A 22,629-nucleotide genomic window follows, 5' to 3' on the forward strand; every position below is an offset into this window, starting at 1 on the left:
ATTTCTTTAAGTGTAGCAGTGTCACACAGCTCTGGTTTGACATGGTGGGTTTGTTAAGCCAGATCGCCTCTGAGTGCGACGTGACGTAGAGTGAGTAGTGCTGGAGTTTTTTTTAGTCGGTCAGGGGCATCTGCTGGGCCTGGGTGTGGGAGGCGTCTGTGAGGCTTTCTGAGGGGTTTTTCTTCCAGTTGAGGTACATGTCTTGAGAGGCACATGATTTTGTAATGTTGTAATCAATAATGGGGGTAATGCGGGGATATGTACAGTGGGACAATGACCTTTTTTGGATGAAAGCAAGCCGTGATTGATGAGGCCAGTGAAGGTTGAGGTGAAGTTGAGAGAGATGTGGGGTGTGAGAAGGTGACCACTGTCCACACCTGTGAGACCACTGTCCACCCTGTACTTTCTGTGTTTAGTGTACTGCAATGTGTGTATTAGTGTACTGCATGTTTTTTGGTAATTCATGGATACATAATTTTTTGGCATTACATTTTTGGGCCTCTGGCACCAAGCATCTGTTTCTAATGGCTCTGGCTGTGAGTGTTTTATCCAGATCCACAGGTTTCAATAAATCCAGTTTAATGGTTTATCAGTTTTTGTTTGTGTTGCAGTCATCTGCAAGTGCTTTCTTGTTGAGTAGATGCCAAAGAGAGTGCCCTGTAACTGAACTGAGGTGCTCCACTTGTCCTTGTCTGGAGCTGGGATTGGTCTGGTCTACTTTGACTTCCTGATGTCTGGGTGCTAGCCATTTTGGCAATCCATTTGTGATGATTGGTTTAGCAAACCATAGCTTTATTATCGGATTAATGCCCAGGGTAGGTGGTTTTAAGAGGCCTTGGTAAAGTCTAGATAGAGTGGGGAGGTGGTGTCTTGCGGTGTGGGGCATGGGACTGAGTCTAGATTTCCTTGTCAAGATTCTTCATGACTGATCGGCCTTTCAAACACAAGCAGCAAACAAGTTCGGTCCACTAGAATAACCAAACAGTGTCTTGAAGGTGGCCAAGGTTGCCAATGTTCCATTTGTGCAGATGCCTCCCATCAGACTGATATAAGGCTTGTCAGACAGATCAATGGGATTACCGATTGTTGGGATGGATCTGATCCTCCCGGAACTCAGATTGGGGATCACAATAGTGGGGCAATGATTAAACAAACACTACCTGTAGGGTGGGTGCCAGTTCATATTGCCAGTGTGTGAGGCTATGATTAAACATGATCATCTGGTCCCATGGATGTATTGTAGATTCTTGAAAGTAGTTGTGTACCAGTTTGAAGACCAGCCACTGCTCTGCTATATTCATCTGAGCAATCCAAGGCATCTGTTTGTGCTTAGCACACCTTCGCGCAGCATGGAGGTAACCATTGGTGGTTATAGATGCAAAAGCCAAACTAAAGTCCCTTAAATTGCACTTAGCTGCTCACAGAGCACCTCAGCTAGGCTTTCTACAGCATTTGCCACTTTAACTGAAATCTCCTAATCCTTAATAGTCTCATACCCCTTGAGAGCCCCAATAGTACAGACCCAGCATTAAGCCCCCAATAAAACCACATCCTGCTTCATTAAAGTAAGTAAATTTACACCTAGTATTATGGATGGCCAATCCTCTTCCATTTCTCCTGATTGACATTGCTTCATGTACACTGACAACCCACTACTCCTAAACCACTCAAGCTCAATTTGTGAGAGATGCATATACACTAAGAATTTGGAATCCTTGCTTTCTCATCCACAGAACAGTAATACTGAACAGGTTGTCAGCCCACATGCTACACCTGCTGCACAAACCACACTCTCAACACATAAACCATCATAAGTGGAGGTACTCACCAGAAATTTACCTAAATACCAGAGACTTCCAAACACAAACATACTACACCTAATACAGCACTTTTAGCACTCAATGCACAAAATCACAAGCACAAGTGTCTCACCAAACAAGCCCTTAAGGCAAAGCACATCTAAACCAAATGTTTTGGTCATAGGTGACTCTATAGTGAGACACACAGACATCCCACTCACCAAGCTGCACAAGAAGAAGGTCTGGTTAACTAACTTGTTCAGTCTCAGCTGTCTGTCGGGTGCCAGGATTTGCCAGATCACACATGCACTGAGGTCTCTCTACAACAAGCACCATTATGACTTCATCATAGTTTATGTTGATGTGAATTATTTGAGATGTACCTCACTGGATTATTTGAAGAGAGACATGACTGAGCTCTCTGAATATGTGTCTCAGGCAGGTATATACCTAGCCTTGAGCAGCATACTACCTTCACCTAAGATAACATTTGGCCTCCCATTAGGAGGAACTAGACTACAAACCTTCTCCAAAGCCATTTACAACCTAAAACATGATGGCATTAATAGCTTCATAGCCCCTGCCATCACTGATGGCATGGGCACCTATACTGGGATTTATACCAATGCCTTTTATAAACATATATGCAAATGTATTGACTCAGCCATACCTGATAGGATCAAAAGAAGAGCCTCAAGAAACAGCAAGCTTGCCTGGTGGACATCTGCCATTAACAGGTTATACAATAAAAGAAAGAAATTGCTGTCCACGAGCAAGAAGGAATGGTCTCTGAATTGGAAGTATACCCTCCTCTGTTTAAACAAGCAAATAAGACACCCCATAAGGCATTCAAAAACTAATTATGAATCCAAATTAGCCTTGTTTGCTAAGAATAACCATAAGGCCTTCTTTAGCTACATCAGAAAGCTTAAAGGAAAAACCAGATCTGTGAAGAACTAGTTGTTAATGGCACCACATATACTGAACCTACAGAAATAACAAACCTGCTAGCTGACAGGTTCACTGAAAACTTCTCCCCCCGTCTCTGCCACATATCTCACAAAGCATCCCTACCACCTGCCCTCCACCTACTATCTCCAAGGAGCAGGTCGTAAATGCTCTCTCAAAAGCCAAAGATGTAGCCTGTATGGGAGCTGATAATATCCCAGGTTGCATTCTAAATGGATTAAAACATGAACTAGCTGCACCGCTGAGTACTCTTTTTAACCACAGTCTAAGCACTGGTTTTGTAACTGCTGAATGGAAAACAGCAACCGTCATCCCATTACATAAAGGAGGTGCCTACACAGACTCTGGTAACTATAGAGCCATAAGCCTGACCAACCTAATCTGGCTATGGAAATAATAATCATAGACCTTATCAACAAAGATATAGGAGACCTCTAAATGCTGGACTTGACACAGTTTGGCTTCGTTAAAGGGAGATCCTGCCTTTTGAACTTGGTGGACTTGTTTGAGACAGTCAGCAAAGGCAAAACCATACATGTGGCCTACCTGGACCTGACCAAGGCCTTTGACACTATTCCCCACTCAGGCATCATCGATAAACTCACACAGCTGGAGATCAACATGTATGTTGTCAGGTAGGTTGCAAACTGGCTCGCCAGTAGAATGCACACAGTCAAAATAGGTGACTCTTCCTCTGCCAGCAGACTCATAACCAGTGGTATTCCACAGGAATCAGTGCTGTGGCCCTATTGTTTGGAATCTACTTCTCAGATGTACAGGTTAAAACAAAAGGCCTATGGCTGACAAAGTTTGCTGATGATTGCAAACTGAGTGCAGTCATCGAGTCCCTAGACAATGGCAACATCCTACAAGAGGGACTTACACAGACAAACAACTGGTGCCAAAGTCATGGGCTGAAACCCAATGCAAAAATGCATTATCATCCCCTTCACAAGGGCAACATCCCTGCAAATTACCACATTAATAACAACACCCTAAGTATGCAATCAGTGGTGAGAGATTTAGGCACACAGGTTGACAGCAACCTTTCCTTTGACCACCATGTCTCCACAGTGGTAAGAAAGGCTGTGTATGGCAGCCACCTCATAAGTAAGAGCATTGCATCCAGAACAAAAGAGGTTATAGCCCCCCCCCTCCCGTACTCCTTGCTCATCAGGCCAATAATAGAGTACAATACTACCTTTGGTATGTACCTTACCAGGCACCCACAGCAACTAGAGAGACATCAAAGGTTTCTTACAAAGAAAATTCAGGGTCTTCAGCATATGTCATACATTGACAGACTGAAATCACTGTCACTATACTCCGTGTCTTTAGAGACTACTCAGAGACGATGTCTGCATTGCATATAAAGCAATCTCAGATCCTGCTCTAATGGAAATGCTGCACATTCGTAAATCAAATGGTAGAAGATGCACTCACTCTAGGGAACTCAACCTAGTATGTGACATCAACAGGACTTGATGGAGAGACAGGTATGTCTCACAGAGGTTACCTCTCCTCTGGAACAAACTTCCAATTCAGGTGAAGCAGAGTCCCTTGCTGACCCTGTTTAAGCATAATTTGGATGACTGGATGGGAAACCGCAAATTCACCCCATGAGTTTCACCTGTGTCCATCTTGGACCGGGACAGTAGTTGTTGATTTAGTTCCACTTAATACCTTGATATTGTTGGGAACAGGGGCTGTACTTGGCTTGGCTTGTAAGGGGCCTAGTATAATTAGCCTAGCAACCTTCTATGAAGTTACTAGTAACCTAAACTCCCTTCGCTCTTCCAGTAAACTTATGGCTACTATAACAAAGACTAATAATTCTGCTGGTGACTCTCTATTCAATAATACTGTAGGAAGGAACTGGAATCTGCTTCCTAGCGATATAACACTTACCACATCTCTGCCTCTCTTTAAACATAAAATCAAAGATTACTTCCAAAGCCACTGGCTCTGTTCCTGTACAAAACCTGACTAATCTTTTACCTCTTCTGTGCTTTCCTACTACCTTACTTTCTTTCTCTCTTTTCTGAGTCTGCTTCAGTCTATCTCCTTTTAGAGTTTATTTTTTTGTTTCTTCTTTCCCCGATGTTAATCTCTCTCATCCATTTTTCTTTTAACTTTTCCTTCACTTTTCTTAAACTGCTTCCCTTCCTCCTCTCCTACTATAGAGTTTCTCTTTCTCCTTTTGTTACTAAGATTTAGTTCTATATAATATTATAAGTCAATTTTGCTCTCTGTTTTGTGCCTTGTTCTTGATGTTATTACAGCTAATACTGTTATTCTTAGAAATGTGATTCTTTTCATGTGTATACCTGTTATTGGGTACTATTTTTTTATTTGTCTTTTCATCTATGATGATTTGTCCATTTGCTTGTTTATTTTTGACTTTTTGTTAAAATTTGTGTGGAGCTTTTCTCCCCGGGGCTCTACTGAAAATGGAAATATATCCAGCTAGACTAGCCCGGTCAACAAATGTAAAATAAATAAATAAAATAAATAATTCTCAGCATACAGAGTAGCTAACCAGCTTCATTTCATTGTCATGAATTTGCTTTCCTAAGTCATTATTTGCATCCTTCATAAGACTGAAGAAGTTAGTTAACCAGACCAATGCTCCTGGCTCACCCTTGAAAAGACACCCTTGTATCTAGTGGGCCTTAGCCAGTTACAAATAAACAACCCAATAAATAAAATTCTTTCATTTGTTCATCAAAATCTGTGATTATACCATTTTAGAATAGAAGAAAGCTAACAAAAAAGTCTTCAGAGCTTGATAATTTGAATACCAATGCACCAGTGAATTGTTTTTTTCACTGAACAACCATAAGCCCATAATGAAATGCAAAACAGAAAATAAAAAGATTGCCAATTAAAACTTAGAAGAAAATTATCAAATAACTTGCATGAAAACAAGAAAACAGTTCCCTCCCTTCAAAATAATTACCAGGGCAGTAGATGCTTTCATGTAAACAGAACAATTACATTTTGTGTAGCACCTTAACCTAAGGGCATGCCTTGCATTTATTTCTTCTTTTTAAATGCAATGCTAGGTGTTTCTTCTCAAAATATATCAAGTTGTCTGACACAGGGAATCCAAATGTCATCTCAGATATGAGTCATAACACACTCATTCAGTCCTATGAAGTGATTCACATACCAGGGTGACTGTCAAAAGGTTAAGACGTTATTTATCTGGCACAGCCTTAGATGTATTTTGTTCCATCCCACTGAAAGTAATACAGGGCTCCCTGAGACAGACAGTAAACAATGAGATAGAATTTCTTGAGTCTTTGACAAAAACTCAGAGAGAACATGTCACCTGGGTAGACTATAATGGCAAAGATAGATACTAGGAACACCTTTGAGGAGTTAGGCTGCTGGTGCACTGACCATTATAATGCTCATGGGTCAAAAAGACTGCTTTTTTAATTTATTAGTGAAATGTATAGATGGGCTTACCTATTACTGGAACTTTCTGCACTGGCGTGCTGACCAATTACTGGACTGATCTGTATAGGTGAGCTGACCTAGTACAGGATGTTTCCATGTAGCTTGACTGATCCATTGCAGGATCTTTCTGCACAGGTGGCTTAACATGTTACTTGGCCTTTCTGCATAGCAGCCATTTTCAGCTCTGAGTAGTCCACTGACACTTAGAGTGGCAGCACAAACAAAATACACAGTGCAGGCCATGCGTGTATAATATGCAATGCACACAAATTTCACTCTGTTACAGGAATGGATTACACATGATCAAACACAAGTGCTACACAGCTTTGAATCAGGTATTTACATTATACAGCGTTTTGAACCAAGGGAGTCACTAATAATCAGACACTGTTTGTAATACATTTTTAGGGTAGCCTTCGCCCTAGATTCAGCAGCTGATGCTCACCTCTGATGGTTTGACTTCAATGGTTGTGGGACAGTGGCTCCATGAATAGTTCTTTGAGGTAAAAGTCACAGAGACAGATAAGCAGATAGCTATCAGGGCTACATAGCTGTGATGCAGTGATGGCTCAGTGGATGCCTACACCAAGCATTACTACGACACAGTGAGGACTACCTTGGCGAGTACCATAGGCATGGCTCAGACTTTGCAGATGACATAGTGACAGTTCCATGAGTGACTGTGAAAGGTTCATAGGTTCATACTAGGCTATCTGCCCTAGGGCATTTATAAGCCTAGCCAGAGTTGTGTGGCTTTCACCATCCCTTAGGTTGAAGAATACTATACCCATTAGTTTGCCGTGCCTCTGTCCAGCAGTGATACAGAGATGATCCCCGGGGTAAACCTACGATCTCCCATCCACTGGTCAAGATTCCTCTTGAACAGAGCCAGCGAGGTGCTCTGTCTCACATGGACCGGGATTCTGTTCCACAGCATAGGGAGTCTCTGGGTGATGAATCTGTCCCTCCAGCACGTCCTATTTATATCCGTGTTGAGGTTTAAATCTCTTGCTCTTGTGGCTCTGGTGGATTTGGATTTTTTGAGGTGGAGCATGTCCATTAATTCCGGGTTGGACATGGCCTTGTATGTCAGGCACAGGTCACCTCTGAGCAGACGGTATGCGACTGAATAGAGCTGGAGTTTCTTCAGTCGGGCAGCATATGGCATATTTTTGAGCCCCTTTATCCTTTTGGTGAGGAACTTTTGGGGTCTTTCTAATTGCTGCAGGTGTTGGGTAAGATACATTCCGAATGGGGCATTGTACTCAATCATTGGTCTGATAAGTGAAGGGTACAGGGGAACAATGACCTCCCTTGATCTGGATGTGAATCCCTTCATAATCAGGTGGGCAATGTAGAAGGTCCTCCTAACCACTTTGGCAATGTGAGTGTCAAAAGAAAGGTTACTGTCAACTTGGGTCCCCAGGTCCCTGATAACCTCTTCTGTGCTTAATGGATTGCCACCTATGTGGTAACATGGGGATACCTTGTTTTTACCAAAGGGTATGACTATACATATTTTGGTGTTTAGCTTAAGGCCATGGCTCTGGCACCAGTTATCCGTTTCTATGAGACCTCTCTGAAGGATATCTGTGTCTGATGGATTTTCAACTATGGCGCCCAGTTTGCAGTCATCTGCAAACTTTGTCAGCCACAATCCTCCTATGTTTGCCTGCACTTCTGAAAAGTAGATGCCGAACAAGAGGGGGCCCAGGACTGAGACCCTGTGGGACACCGCTTGTGACTGGCTTGGAGTCTGACATGGCACCAGCAACTCTAACCCTGTGGGTTCTGTCCTTAAGCCAGTTTGCAACCCATCCTGTGACATACGGGTTTACATTTAAGCTGGTGAGCTTTTCTATGATACCCAAGTGGGGGTATTGTGTCGTAAGCTTTTGCAAGGTCAAGGTAGGCTGTGTGAATTGCCTTACCCTCATCAATGGCCTTGGTGACTGTTTCAAAAAAGTCGACCAAGTTCAAGAGGCATGATCTGCTCTTGACAAAGCCGACTTGGGTAGGATCCAATGTCTGTAGGTCCCCTATGTCTTTATTTATGAGTTCCATTATGATCCTCTCCATAGCTTTGCAGACCAGGCTTGTTAAGCTTATGGGGCGGTAATTACCAGGGTCCGTAGAAGCACCGCCTTTGTGGAGTGGGACCACAGTTGCCGTACGCCACTCTTTGTGTACGTATCCTGTGGTAAGGCTAAGATTAAACAGCAGCCTTATGTGTGGGTTTAGTTCCTCATTGAGTTTGTGTAGCACACAGCCGGGGACACCATCCGGTCCCATTGATGCTGTGTTTTTAGCTTTAGAGAGAGCAGCTCTCACCTGGGCATTTGAGATTATTGGGAGGCTACACTCTGCTGGGATAGATATTTCTCTTTTTGGGGGAGGAGGGAGAAATTTTCACTGAACCTGTCTGCCAGTATGTTTGCAATGTCTGTGGGTTCAGTGATTTTTGTATCATTTTGGACTAATTCTGAGCATATCTGGGAGTTTCCACCCAGATTTCTAACATAGCTAAAGAAGGCCTTATGATTGTCTTTTGAGTCCTTGGCGATTTTTCTCTCAAAGTTGGCCTTGGATGATTTTATGAGTGATCGTAGTTTTTTACTAGTATTGATCAGAGATGTCTTCCCTTTTAGGGATTTTGCTTTATCTTGTAGTAGCTTTCTCCTCTTGTTGTAAAGTTTGTTTATGGCTGGGGTCCACCAGATCGGGCGCTTGCCTTTGGTGGAAAGGGTCTTGATTTTATTTGGGATTGCTTGATCCATGCAATCCTGGAGGTGCTCGCAGAAAGCATTTGTAAGGGATTCAGCAGCGTGGGTTGTGGTTTCCAATGGCTCAGGGGCCTTGTAGGATACCACACCAGTCTTAAGAAGTGTGAAGTTGGCTTTTGAGAAGTTCTTCACTGTGGTCTTTTTTGTTGGGGGTGAGGGTGGGATGTGGATCTCCAGTGAGATTAGTTTATGGTCTGATCTCACCAATGAGGGATATACTTCCAGTGTGGAGCATTTTGTCCCCATGTTTGTGATGATCAGGTCTAGTATATTTTCACCTCTTGTGGGAATGGTGACAAGTTGTTCCATAACGTTTGAGTTTATGAACGCCAGGAACCTTTGGGCTAGGGTATTGGGGCTTGAGTAATGTTCCCAGTCTATGTTTGGGTAGTTGAAGTCACCCAATATGATGGTGTTTGGAGAGACATTTATACTCTCCAGTGTCTTCAGGAAGGCTGTGTGGGGTTCCTGAGTTTGAGAGGGTGGCCTGTAACATGCTACAAACTGTAGAGCAGTTTTGCCTATGGTTAATTGCACCTGAATGGTCTCTGATGCTTCGTGAGTTGCCACCAACCTGGAGGTGTGGGTATCCTTGATGAATATGGATACACCCCCTCCTTTTGTGGTACGGTCCGGGTTTTGGGGCCGGAATGCATGATACGAGGTAAAACCTGATAGTGCCGGGGTGCTCTCAGGAGCCTTGAACCAGGTTTCAGTCACAGCACAGACATCGATGTTCTCCATACTGAGGAGGGCTTCGAGGGCGTGCATCTTGAGATTTAGACTTCTGGCATTGAGCAGCATTACCCTTAGTTTTTTTCCATTATTGTTTTCTAGGGTGGTGGGTTTAGAATTTGAGCCTTGTCTAAAAAAGGTACTATGGGGGTGGCAAGAGCCTTTGCCAATATCCGGAAACCCAGGGGTGACAGGTGCAAGCTGTCCCTTGCGAAGCAGCATGGCTTGTCAAGCATGTCATTCCAGGCAGACAGACATTGGATCCCCTTAGAATGACACCAGAAATTAAGCCAATTATTAAAACTGATCATTTTGTCTCTGTATTGTGGCATCATTCTTGGTGAAGGTAGGATACTGCTCAGGGTCAGGGTCATACCAGCCTGGGCTACATAATCTGAGAGCTCCTTTATGTCTCTTTTCATGTAGTCCAGGGAGGTACATCTCAGGTCATTCACACCGGCATGGACAATGACTGAGTCATACTTGTACTTGCTGTGGAGTGACCTGAGTGCTTGTGTTATGTGGCGGATTCTAGCGCCCGACAGGCAGCTTACTGTGACCCTCTCCTTGTTCAGTCTGGTGAGTGGGACGTCAGTGTGTCTGACTATGGAGTCACCTATGACAAGTGTGTCTGGCATTGTGTTTGGCCTTAAGGGCTGTGACTGATTTGCACACTGACTTTGTGATCTATGTGTTGCTTGTGTTATGTCATGAGGTGGCAGTTGTTTGGGTGTCTGCTTTGGAAGCCTCTGCTGTTTTGGTAGAATTTTGATCAGTGCCTCCAAGTATGTCTTTGTGTGTTTATGTGTTTGATTTGTAGTTGTGATAGTTCTATGTGAGACTGGGTTTATGGTGTGTGTGGTTACCTTCTCCTTGTGTCTGGTTTTGCCAGTCCTGAGTTGAGCTGAGTTGAGGTGTGTTTCAGATGGTAGAGGGATGGTTCTGTGGTTGACAGGCTGAGGTATAAAACATAGTGATTACTCCATGGGTGGGTGGAATATGAGAGGCATGCCTCAAATGACGGAAGGATGGTTTTGTAGTTGGTTGTGGTATAAGACACAGGAATGTCTCCACTGGTGAGTGCCAGAGGTATGATCTAGCCACAGGAGGAATGGTCCTGTAGCTGTCTGTCTGAGGTAAGAGACTTAGTACTGATTTTGTGGGAATGAAATGGTAACATAGCTCAGGCACAGGATGAATGGTTCAGTGTCTGTCACTGAGTGACAACTCTGAGGGTATGTGATGGAGACATAGCTCATAAACAGGAGAGATGGTCCAGTGGCTGTCTCTCTATAGAGTATGAGACTCAGTGACATTTCTGGGGCTATTGTGCTAGGGACATGGCACAAAAGCAGGAAGGAGGGTCCTGTGGATGGCTGTCTGAGATATAAGACTTAGTGACAAATCTGTGGGTATATGTTAGCTAGGGTCATAACACAGACACAGGAGGGATGGTCCTGTAGCTGGCTGGCTAGGGTATAAGACTTAAAATGACTGTTTTGATAGATGCTAGAAACATAGCTCAGACACAGGAGGGACAGTTCTGTGGCTGTCTGTCTGTCTAACTGAAGAAAAAAAACAGAGATATCTCTTTGGATAGCTGGGACACAGTGATGGGTTACTCCATTTGCCTTTTCCAACATGCAGTGAGAACTACATGGATTAGTTCCACAGGCATGGCTCAGATACAGGAGACATGGCTCTGTGGCTGGCTGTAGTGTAATACACAGTAATGACTTTGTGGTAAATACAGGAAGCATGCCTCAGATACAGGAGGGGTGGCTCAGATACAAGAGGCATGGCTCAGATACAAGAGGCATGGCTCAGATACAGGAAAGATGTCTCAGTTACAGAAGGCATGGCTCAGATACAGGAAGCATGGCTCAGATATAGGAAGGATGGCTCAGATACAAGAGACATGGCTCGCATACAGGAGGGATGGTTCAGATACAGGAGGTATGGCTCAGATACAGGAGGTATGGCTCAGATACAGGAGGGGGTGGCTCAGATTCAAGAGGGATGGCTCAGATACAAAAGGCATGGCTCGGATACAGGAGGGATGGTTCAGATACAGGAGAGATGCCTCAGATACAGGAGGTATGGCTCAGATACAGGACGGGGTGGCTCAGATTCAAGAAGCAAGGCTCAGATACAGGAGGGATGGCTCTGTGGCTGGCTGTAGTGTAAGACACAGTAAGGACTTTGTGGTAAATACAGGAGGCATGGCTCAGACACAGGAAGCATGACTCAGATACCGGAGGCATGGCTCAGATGCTGGAGGCATGGCTCAGATGCTGGAGGAATGGCTCAGATGCTGGAGGCTCACTTCTTTGGCTGATTGAGTTATAAGACAGAGCAGTGGCTCTGTACAAGTCTGTTTAAGAGACACAACATGGTGATGGCTCTGTGCGTCACTGCCTCAGATATGGTTGATGCATGGTGATAACTTTACTGGTGCATACAAGAATCATGGCTGAAACACACTTTTTTTCTGTGCATACCTGCTTCAGGTATGGCTGTGACACAGTGATAGCTCTGAAGATACCTTAGGTCAGTAGCAGAGGAACTAAGAATGGGCTGAGAAAAATTAACATTTATCTTAGAAGCTATATACCCTACAGTGGATATGAAACTATGGGAAGGCTAAATACAGTTCTTTGACTTAATTCCAAGAACCATGAGAGTGACACCAGATACTGTGGCAAAATAGAAAATATATGAACAGAAATGTTTCTCCAAGATAGTCCCTTGAAATATTTATAAGGTTAGCACAGCAAAACTACCTCAAGGAGTAGAAGAACTTAGTTGCAGATAATGAAGAACAACTAGAGACCTGATTGTATATGTGCATTACAGTTGCAAGACAGCTTGACCTAACCAGGAGTAGCAAAGTCTGTAAGAAAGTGATTCTTTTGAGAGACTTTAAAAATGGACTGAAGTTGAACTGTAAGTAATCAGAGTTGCCTTAAGTTTGATTATGCTTATCTTGCTCAAGCTAGAAGTGAAATTTGAATTGTATTTCTTCACTGTAAAGACACTGGCCTTGAACTAAAACCACTCTCTAGTGTATAATACTTACCACAATCCCCACAAATACATATTACACACTTCAAGTGCACACACAGAAGCTACACTCCGGCGGAACACTCTAGATAAAGCAGTATCTACTGAAATATCTGATAGACACACGCACACAGACACACACACATATGCATGCACCCATCTTTGCAAAAACTCTGCAGGAGCACATGGGGTAAAAGCAGTTAGTAGAGAAAAGGCTGCTATTTGTTTACTACAAACTGCATTTAGAAAAAGTAAAGAGGGACAGCAGTTTGTTTGTGTCTTTCGGCTTTTCCTGGTTAGGGGTCGCCACAGCGGAACTCCAGTCCGCTAATGATTGTCAGTAGATTTTTATGTGCTGGCTTGCTGGGCCTAACGCACAACCTTCAACGAAGGAACGCCCATTCACGCATGTCGACACACAGAAGACGCATTAACTGAAAATCGAGGGACAGCAGTGAGCACTGCTTAAACTGATTTTAGTGGTGTGTCTGCAAAGAATGCCACATGGGGATTCCTCCTACAAAAACACTTAATATGTATTTGTGTGATGAGTTGACTAGTCAACCAGTCATCTTTAACTAGTTGGTTCATTGAGGAGCCGGAAGTCAGAGTTTGTTTGTAAGGGAACCCTTACTTTCTGCCTAATTATAACTGAATTTTGTTATGCCATCAGGAGGGGTAGTGAAATATTTTAAAAAAGAAAGTAAACTGCACCAAACATCCATGAACCAACAGTGTTTATTGCATAAACACACAGAAAAAATGTGATGGCTTTCGCATCACACAGTGATGTTTAACATTTATTAAGACTATGTGTCCTATGTTTTATTTTGATTGCTTTTTGTGCTAACACAATGGGAACTAAATATATTTTACACTGCTTGTTACATTTCTATACACTTGTTTAAATGGTCAGTTCATGATTGCATGGGTCATGCCTGCTAAAGATCCTTGAATCAGCACACCTACCTAGATAGCAATTTTAAAAGAAATAAACAAAAATAATATTAAATAAATGCTCCTGACTGGTTGAAGGTATATGCATGAAGCTGCCATTGGTTAAGCTGTGAATCAGGAAGTAAAAACCATGATGCATTCTAATGAATCATGCAGTTTTTACCCATGGACCTATTTCTGTTGCTGACAATTTTAACAATGTTAAAATGACAGAATTTGTGTTGCTGCTTCATTAAAAAAGACCCTACTTTTCTGAACCTGTCCTGGCCAGTGTGCATTTCTTGTAGACCAATGATTGCACCCATTAATTTCCATGCCAGGTAGTGTCTATATTCTAGACTTTGTTTAGCCATCATAATCTTAAATAAAATGAACTACAGTCTCCTTTCAGCTTATCCTGGTTAGGGGTCTCCACAGTGGAACAACGGTCCGCAGAACGATTGGCAGTGGAGTTTTACGGTGTTGATTTGCCAGCCCAGCGCCCAACCTTCCACAGAAGGCACACACGCGCTCTCACCTATGGTCAATTTGAAGTGTCCAATCCTGTCTTTGGGATATGGGAGGAAACCAGAGCACCTGGTGGAAACCCATGCGACCACAGGGAGGGCATGCAGACTCTACATCCCAGCTGAGAATCGGACCAGAGAACCTCTCACTGTGAGTTGGCAACGCTAACCGCTGCACCACCTTGGCCGCCCTAAAATAAAATGAACTACAGTGATCTGTTATATTCCAGGACTCCATACGTGACAGTGTGAAAAGTAACACCATATAATTTCAGTTCATTCATTAGAAATAATTATTTTAAGATGAGTAAAATGTGTTTTATGATTTTATTTGCTTGTAATTATATCTTCTTGCTATGGAGAGGAAAGAAACTGCAGAAGAAAACTGCAAAAAAAGAGAGAACTACAAAGTTAACTCATATTGCAGAACATTTTGTAACAGAAAAGAATGTTACAAAGTTGGGTTAATATGATAATGATAATAATAGATAATGGCATATAAGAGAGTCACATAAAATATAAAAAGTATATAAAGTTCAATTACACAGAATGAAAAAGATGTCTGTAGATATACCCAACCTGCCAACATTTCATATAGATTATGATTTACATAATACAAACGTAGATTAGAAGAAGGGACTGATCAGATTCATCAGGTCTGCTATCGCCCTAAAAACATACAGGGACAATAGAGTAAAGGCATTACTTTTACATTTGGCAGTAGGACAAGTATATGGTACATATGAAACAGTATTCAGGATCAAGTGATAGATTCCAAAAGGTGGCAGGAGAACTAAATCAGAATTTTGAGCCAAAGGAGAATTTAAAACATGAAAAATACACATCTGGACTGTCAAATAAAGAGAAAATAATACCTCACATGGATTCTGAGCTGAAGCGACTAACAAGACATTGTAGCCAGTTATATTAATAAAGAAATCAAGACAAATGTTACAGTCTTTGCATTATTGGAAAGGTAAAAAAGCCACTAGTTGAGATAGAAGTGACTCTAAATAAGCTATTAGAGTTTGCTAGTTCTCTTAATTTACTATAATTCTAAACAAGACAGAATGCTGCAAAGAAAGATGAGTTAATAAAATAGATTCAAACACACAAATAAATAATAGAGGAAAACAAAGAGAAACAAAAAAAGCAGAAACTAAACAAAAATCTGTAAATGTAACCAAAATCATGAAAAAGTAGAGAACACAATGTAAGTGTTGTGGTGGAAAGTATTATCATAAGGGAAGTATCTCAACCTGGACAGGGCATTTGCAAAGTGCAGAAAAGGGGAATCACTTTGCAAAGGTTTACAGAAGAAGAACAAGCAGAAATGACAAATCATAATTCATGGATTACAAGCTAGAGAACCAGAAAGAGACAGTGAAGTAAGATGGGAAAAAGCATACCTAAGAACATTACATATCGCCAAATCATCAAAAAAGACAGTGATGATGGGTTAATAAAAATGGTATGAGAATATACACTTCAAATAGGGTAGTTTGAATCAATCAAAATTCACAGAAAACTAAGGCAAGAGAAACAAATACTATTAGACATAGATGCCTTAATAAACATAATGGTGGATTGTAATAGTGTAAGGCATGCCATTCAACTAATTCAGCTCAGTAGAAAAGGCTGTTTTACTGCAAGAGTAGAGCAATGAATATGTAATTAAAAGCTCTTTTCAATTATTTGGAAAGCAGAGGAATTAATTAGTCACATTATTCCACATCTAAATTATTCAGTGTTGATATTGAGCAGTGTAACTTAAAAATTACTTGGTTCATAGATTGCTACTAGGCAAAAGAGCAGATAAACCATTTGAAGCCCAGCCACTACAGTCCTATTGGTACACTCAACTACTTGCTCTCCTTTCCACAAAAATAAGGGATAGTAAAACAGCAAGACAAAGATTGCATGAACTACGAAAGTAGAATAAAATATGTCCAGAAAGTTAAATAAGTATCAGGCCAAGCTGCATAAAGAACCCAGGGTGACCCCAGTAGCACAATCTCATAAAATAGTTATTTATTGTATGCTAAAAAACAAAGATCAAACAACAGGTAAGAAGCTCTAGAAAATGAAGATAAGAATAAAAACTAAGTCTAAAAGTGTAGGTGAAAACATAGTTTTGTTGATATGAGTGCTGCAAATAGAACTATGCAAAAGGACAGGTACTTACACCTGATGACACCTACTGTACAATATGATAATTATGGCCAGTTTTTTTTTTTGTTGTTGTTGTTATTGTTGTTTGCTGTGCTGCACTAACTAATGTCCTCATTTGGACATCCCATTGGCTTATTCTTTCCCTAAAAGGCAAAAACTTTACATCCCATTCATTTATCTCAGAGACAAAACTAAGAGGCAGAAGTGATGTGTAATCTGCAGAGATTGTGGTTTTCTTTCTCTCTTTTTATTTTATTTTTTTACATCATTTTACCCACACTGTCAGTTGACCATCAGCCCCCTTCCAGCCAAACTAGCCAAATCATTCCTCATTACTAGGGCAAAGGTCAACCATGAGAGACATTAATTTAGACAGCCATCTGGGAAATTTGTATATTTCTTTTCTTCCCAGATATAACTCTGCAGACTCAGCTATTTTCCAAGGAGCGGTATGCAGTGGATCATCTGCAGAGGGATATACTCTCATTTTTGCATGGGTTGCTCCATCCAAATTGTCCCATCCCTTCCCTTGGAATTCAAGTAGTGGTCTAGCTAGTCTCCACTAGGGAGACTGCACTGCCTGGTAGGGCATCAAGGGCATATAACCTCTTTCAACTCTGGAAGAGTTGAGCATGCCATGCCTCTTCAGTCCTTTCCCTCTCCCTCCCTGTCTGGCTTCTCCAGTGCCAGGGCCATTAATCAAACCCTAGTCACCAAAATCAAACACACTCCAAAGACTTTCCTGGCTGTTTTAAAACACTAAGGCAGAGAACACACCTTAAATTAAATAACAAATATCATTTAATATTAATTAAGTGCTTTTGTCTCAACAAAGACTTCTCAAAACAGTACAAGAGACACTTTCAAACTAATTTATATCCTGAGTTCAGAGTTCATTGGTAGGTCACATGCCTCCTTTTTGACATCATTCCCTTCAATGTGTTTTTGCTTAACACAATTCATTCAAAAGCCCACAAACTATGGAAAACACCTTAACAAATATATAAAACATGTATAGTCATTTATTAAAAAACAGTTAGACCATGCTCAAAATATTCAACCTAAACTAATCTTTGACTAATGAAACTTTAATAATTCTCTTGTATATAAAAATGAAAATTAATAAAAATTTAAATAAATCTTGTGTAGACAGGGAACTAAAATAATGCACTCAGCATGGTATCACAACTTTGCGGATCATAACGTTAACACCAGGGCAATGAAAACATGATCATTCAATCCTGGGGGTTAGCTTCCATAAAAGTTTGCAGTATTCAATTAATGTTTTCCATTGCCCACCTTTTGGCTCACGGACCACCTATTCTAATACAAAAAAGTAAATCAACTATCCTTACCATTTAAGAAATGTTTATACAGTATGTTTGTTTCCTCCATGTTCTTAATATCATTCAGGTGCTTGTAAAGCCTTTTTCTCCAAGCCCTTTCAGGTTTTCCTACATTGAATGATAGACATATCTTACAGGATGCCAAATAAATCATCCCTTTACTAAGAAAATTAAAATATTTAATACTCTTCAACTCAGTTCCCTCATTTGAAAGGTGAATAATATTGCTGTACAATACATAAGGCTACTGTTTACAAGTACCACATTTATAGGACGCATTATGTCTCTTGTTTTCTATAGGAGTGTTTTTTTTTCTTTGTTTTTGCCCTTTTCAAAAATCTCTTTAACATTGTACCCTCTCTCTATAAGTAAAAATAAGATGCTCAGAAAAAAAACTCCTAAACTGTTGTGCAGTTTTGAAAACATCTGCCACCATCTAGCCATAATGTTCTGTGTGGCTTTTGTATCACTGGTATATTTAATAGTAAAGGACCTCACATAAGTTCCTTTTTCAGCAAGGCCTTTTGTACCATTTATATCTCCTTCACTTTCCCCTTCTCTATTCCCCAGCAAAGGGATGTATTTATGGCACCAACCCTGTTGTACCTCTTTTACTACTTTATCAACCAAATAAGGGGGACAATCTCTCTGTAGAAAAAACTAACAAATTTTAATACATTCATTCAGGAAATCATCCTGTGATGAAACCCTAGTCACCTTGATTGCAGTACAGTTTTCATCCATCTGCCCCACTGGTAAGTCCTAACTTCCCCATTATGCATACCCATGGATTCTGAAGAGTTTGGCATACAATGCATCTTAGCAAGGGTATATCATGCACCCCTACAAATGATGTCATCACTCTGAGTACTTTGCACTATTGCAAGCCAACACCACTGTGTGATCTCCAATTTCTACCAGAGATTCTGTCATGTGGTTTGAACACCAGGCCTGTGTGTCACATCCTCTCCCCTTGATAGAGGTCAGAAGTCATTGCTTCGTCACCCTGCTCCTCCCCTTACTAGCTTCTCTAATGCTTAACTGAACACTGGAATACTTAACTAAACATCATAATCAGGGCCTTAACCCTCTAGGTTACAAAGCTGGATCACAACTGAAAGGGTGGGCTCTTATGTATTCATCGACTCAACCTCAGATCAGGTTATCATCAGATGAAATTCACTGAAGTCTTTGACATGAAATGAGTAGCTTAGATCAAACTGAATCACATTTACATCAAAAGATCAGTCAGCATTAACAGAACTATAAAGGAACTACGGGGTTAAGGAAGTCCCTTTACCACAAAAGTTGAGTGATCTCTGAGATAGTATATTTAAAGATGAATGGTGTGAACAATGCATGGGGCATTTCTTTGTATTAATATTATTTGTCCTTTATTTTGTGATTCACTTTAATTCCATTCATGAAATTACTATAAGTCCATGAAATAGAACGCGATAGTAGTTTAAGAAAGGTGTTTGATTAAAATGGGATAGTCTTACACTGAAAGAAAAGTGTGAGTTCAGTAATAATATCCAATAATATCCTGGAGTTCTATGTGCTCATATCTTCTATGGCATGTGATTAGACCTAAAAAGGTAAAAACAATATATGACACGGGTATCCGTCAGTATGTTCGAAGTTTCACTACTTCGAACCCCACTTCATCGAGTCCACTTGTTCGAAGTAATGAAACTTCGAACACTGACTTCAGCAGTCACACTACAGCGCAGAATGGAAATATTCCCTTTTCCCCACTGTAGTGCAGTCTCGGAGTTGGTATATTTAAGTAGGGAGGGTGTGGGGGACATGTTTTAGTGTTTTTTTTTTTTTTTTTTTGGGTAGCTCGGGGAACTAGACTTCAGCGAAAGTGCACTTTCGTTTAAGTGGACTTTCGCTGAAGTGTAGGGTCTACTGCTCTATTTCGAAAAAGTGAATTTTCGATGTAGAGCAGTAGACCCATGACATGATACCTTCAACCAGAGTAAAACAAGTCAAAGTCTTGATATGGTTAATTTTAACACGAGTTTTATACACTTTGGAACACTCACTAAACCATGAAGAGAAATGATGACAAAGAAAGACGTGCCACTTATTTTGGGGAGAAAAATAACAAGAAGTACCAGAAACACTAGCAAAGGGTTTCATCTCAGATAAAATGATGTATTGTTTTGACTCAAATGGTCCTACATTAACAGTGAATGCAAGATCTATAGGACTTAAAGAACTATTAAGTGACCTACAAGATGAACCTCATCAAGCGTTTGTATGACTGGTAGTTTCCTGTTCAAGGCATAGTTAGTTATAGATCCCCCTCCATAGATCATGATGTGCATAAGGCCTACTTGACCAAACTGGAGTCAATCCAAACATTGCTAAACACTCTGGTCATTGGAGATTTCAATTATCCCACCATCAACTGGGAAATCTACTTTAGCCCTAACTCACTACCGCAAAAGTTCCTTGACTTTGTTAACTCAAATTTCCTGAAACAAATTGTCCAAATCCCAACAAGAGGAACAAACATACTAGATCTGATCCTCACTAACATGACAAACAGATGCACCACAGCAACTTTTGGACCCTCATTAGTTAAATCGGACCACAAATCAGTCGACTTTGAACTGGCACTAACACCAGAACTCACAAAGGGTGAAATCAGATAAAAAAACTTCACCAAAGCAAATTATACCCTCCTGGGGGAAGGTATAAATACATTCCAACCCCCACCCCCAGCTGGAAGTGGTAACTACACCAAAGCTTACACTAAAGCCCTGTTCAATCACTTCTATAAGTGTATAGACTTGGCTGTTCCAGAGCGAATCAAAGCCAGAGCCCCCAAGGAAAAAAGCCATCCTGGTGAACATCCAGCATCTACAAACTTTATAACAAATGCAAAATGTTGCTGTCTAAGAAAACTAAGGTGAGGCCCCAACAATGGAAAAGCACCCTCCTCAGCTTCAACAGGCAAATAAAAGTTAGGACCCAAGCATGCACTAAATTAGTGACTAACAGTATCACACACACTGATCCCGCAGAGATAGCAAACCTGCTAGTGGACAGATTTGTCAAATATTTCACTCCATTATCCCCTCCAAACCTATCACAAACCTTCCCCTAAACTTCACCCTCACCTTACATGTCTGAAGAGCAGGTCCTCAAAGCCCTGTCCAAGGCAAAGAACACTGCCTCTATGGGACCAGATAACATCCCAGGGTGTCTTCTAAACAGGCTAAAAGCATGAACTAGCATCACCATTAAATAACCTTTTCGATTGTAGCCTAACCACAGACTTTGTTCCTGTGGACTGGAGAACAGCTACAGTTATTCCCCTCCACAAAGGTAGCTTAGCAACAGATCCAGGGAATTACAGACCCATAAGCCTGACTAGCCTCATTTGTAAGGTCGGGTCTATATTATATTCTCGAAAGCCGACAATGTTGAATCTGACATTGTCGACATGAGGATATCGAATTCTCAGAATCTCGAGCGTGTAAACGGAAATAATGTAGTGCGGTCTCAGAGTTGGTATATTTAAGTAGCGGGGGGTGTAGAGGGGCTTGCCCCCTGCTTAAACCCATTAGGGTAAAAATTTAAAGTTTTGATTTTTTTTTCGAAGTTACGGAACTTCGACAATATGGGGTTGACCATATTGTATTTGATGTTCCGTAACTTTGATGTTATAATATAGACCCGTAAGGCCATGAAATGTATCATTATGGACCTCATAAATAAAGACATAGATAACTTCCAAAGCCTGGATCCTACCCAATTTGCCTATATGAAGGGCAGATCCTGCCTGTTAAATCTGGTGGATTTCTTTGAAAAGTGTGACCAAGGCAATTATAAGGGCAAAGGCTTCCAACACAATCCCATATTCAGGCATTATGGATAAACTTAGCAAACTGAATGTAAACCCCTTCATTGTAAAATGGGTTGCCAACTGGCTCACAAACTGGACACACACTATCAAAGTGGGTGGCTCCACATCAACCAGCAGATCTGTTACTAGTGGGGTGCCACGGGGGTCTGTGCTGGGCCCCCTACTGTTTGGTAAATATTTCTCAGAAGTTCAGGTCAAAACTAAAGGGTTGTGGCTGACCAAGTTTGCAGGTGACTGCAAACTAGGTGAAATCATTGAATCCCAAATGCTGTCAGTATATTCCAGGAGGATCTCACACAAACCAACGACTTATTAGTCATGATTTCAAACTGAATGCAAAGAAATGCATCATCATTCCCTTTTGCACAAATAATGTCCCTTCACACTATCAAATCAACAACAATGCCCTAAGTACCCATGAAGTGATAAGGGACCTGGCATCACAGGTTGAATGCAACTTCGACCACCATGTGTCTACCATTGTTCAGGAAAGCTTTTCACATAGCTCATTTGATTAGTAAAGGCATCACCTCGACAGCAAAACAGGTTATAACTCCCCCTATACTGAGCACTTATCCAGCCCATAATTGAGTATAATGCCCCATTTAGTATGTACCATACTAAGCACCTACAGCAATTAGGGAGACCTCAGAGGTTTCTAACAAAAGAAGATCAAGCGGCTCCAGCATGTGCCTTACACAGACCAACTAAAGTCCCTATCACTATACTCCATATCGTATACACTTCTTAGGGGAGACTTATGCCTGGCCTACAGAGCAACCTAAGACCCAAACCTAATGAACTTACTGCATATCTATAAATCAAATGGGTCTAGGGCTACCCATTCCTGGGACCTAAATATGGCCTACAACTTAAACAGGACTTGCTAGAGAACCAGATTTGTCTCCCAGTGACTGCCACATTTTTGGAACAGGCTACCAATTCATGTGA

Source organism: Protopterus annectens, chromosome 16.part0, assembly GCF_019279795.1.
Source record: "Protopterus annectens isolate FY-2018-M chromosome 16.part0, PAN1.0, whole genome shotgun sequence".
Lineage (NCBI taxonomy): Eukaryota > Metazoa > Chordata > Ceratodontiformes > Protopteridae > Protopterus > Protopterus annectens.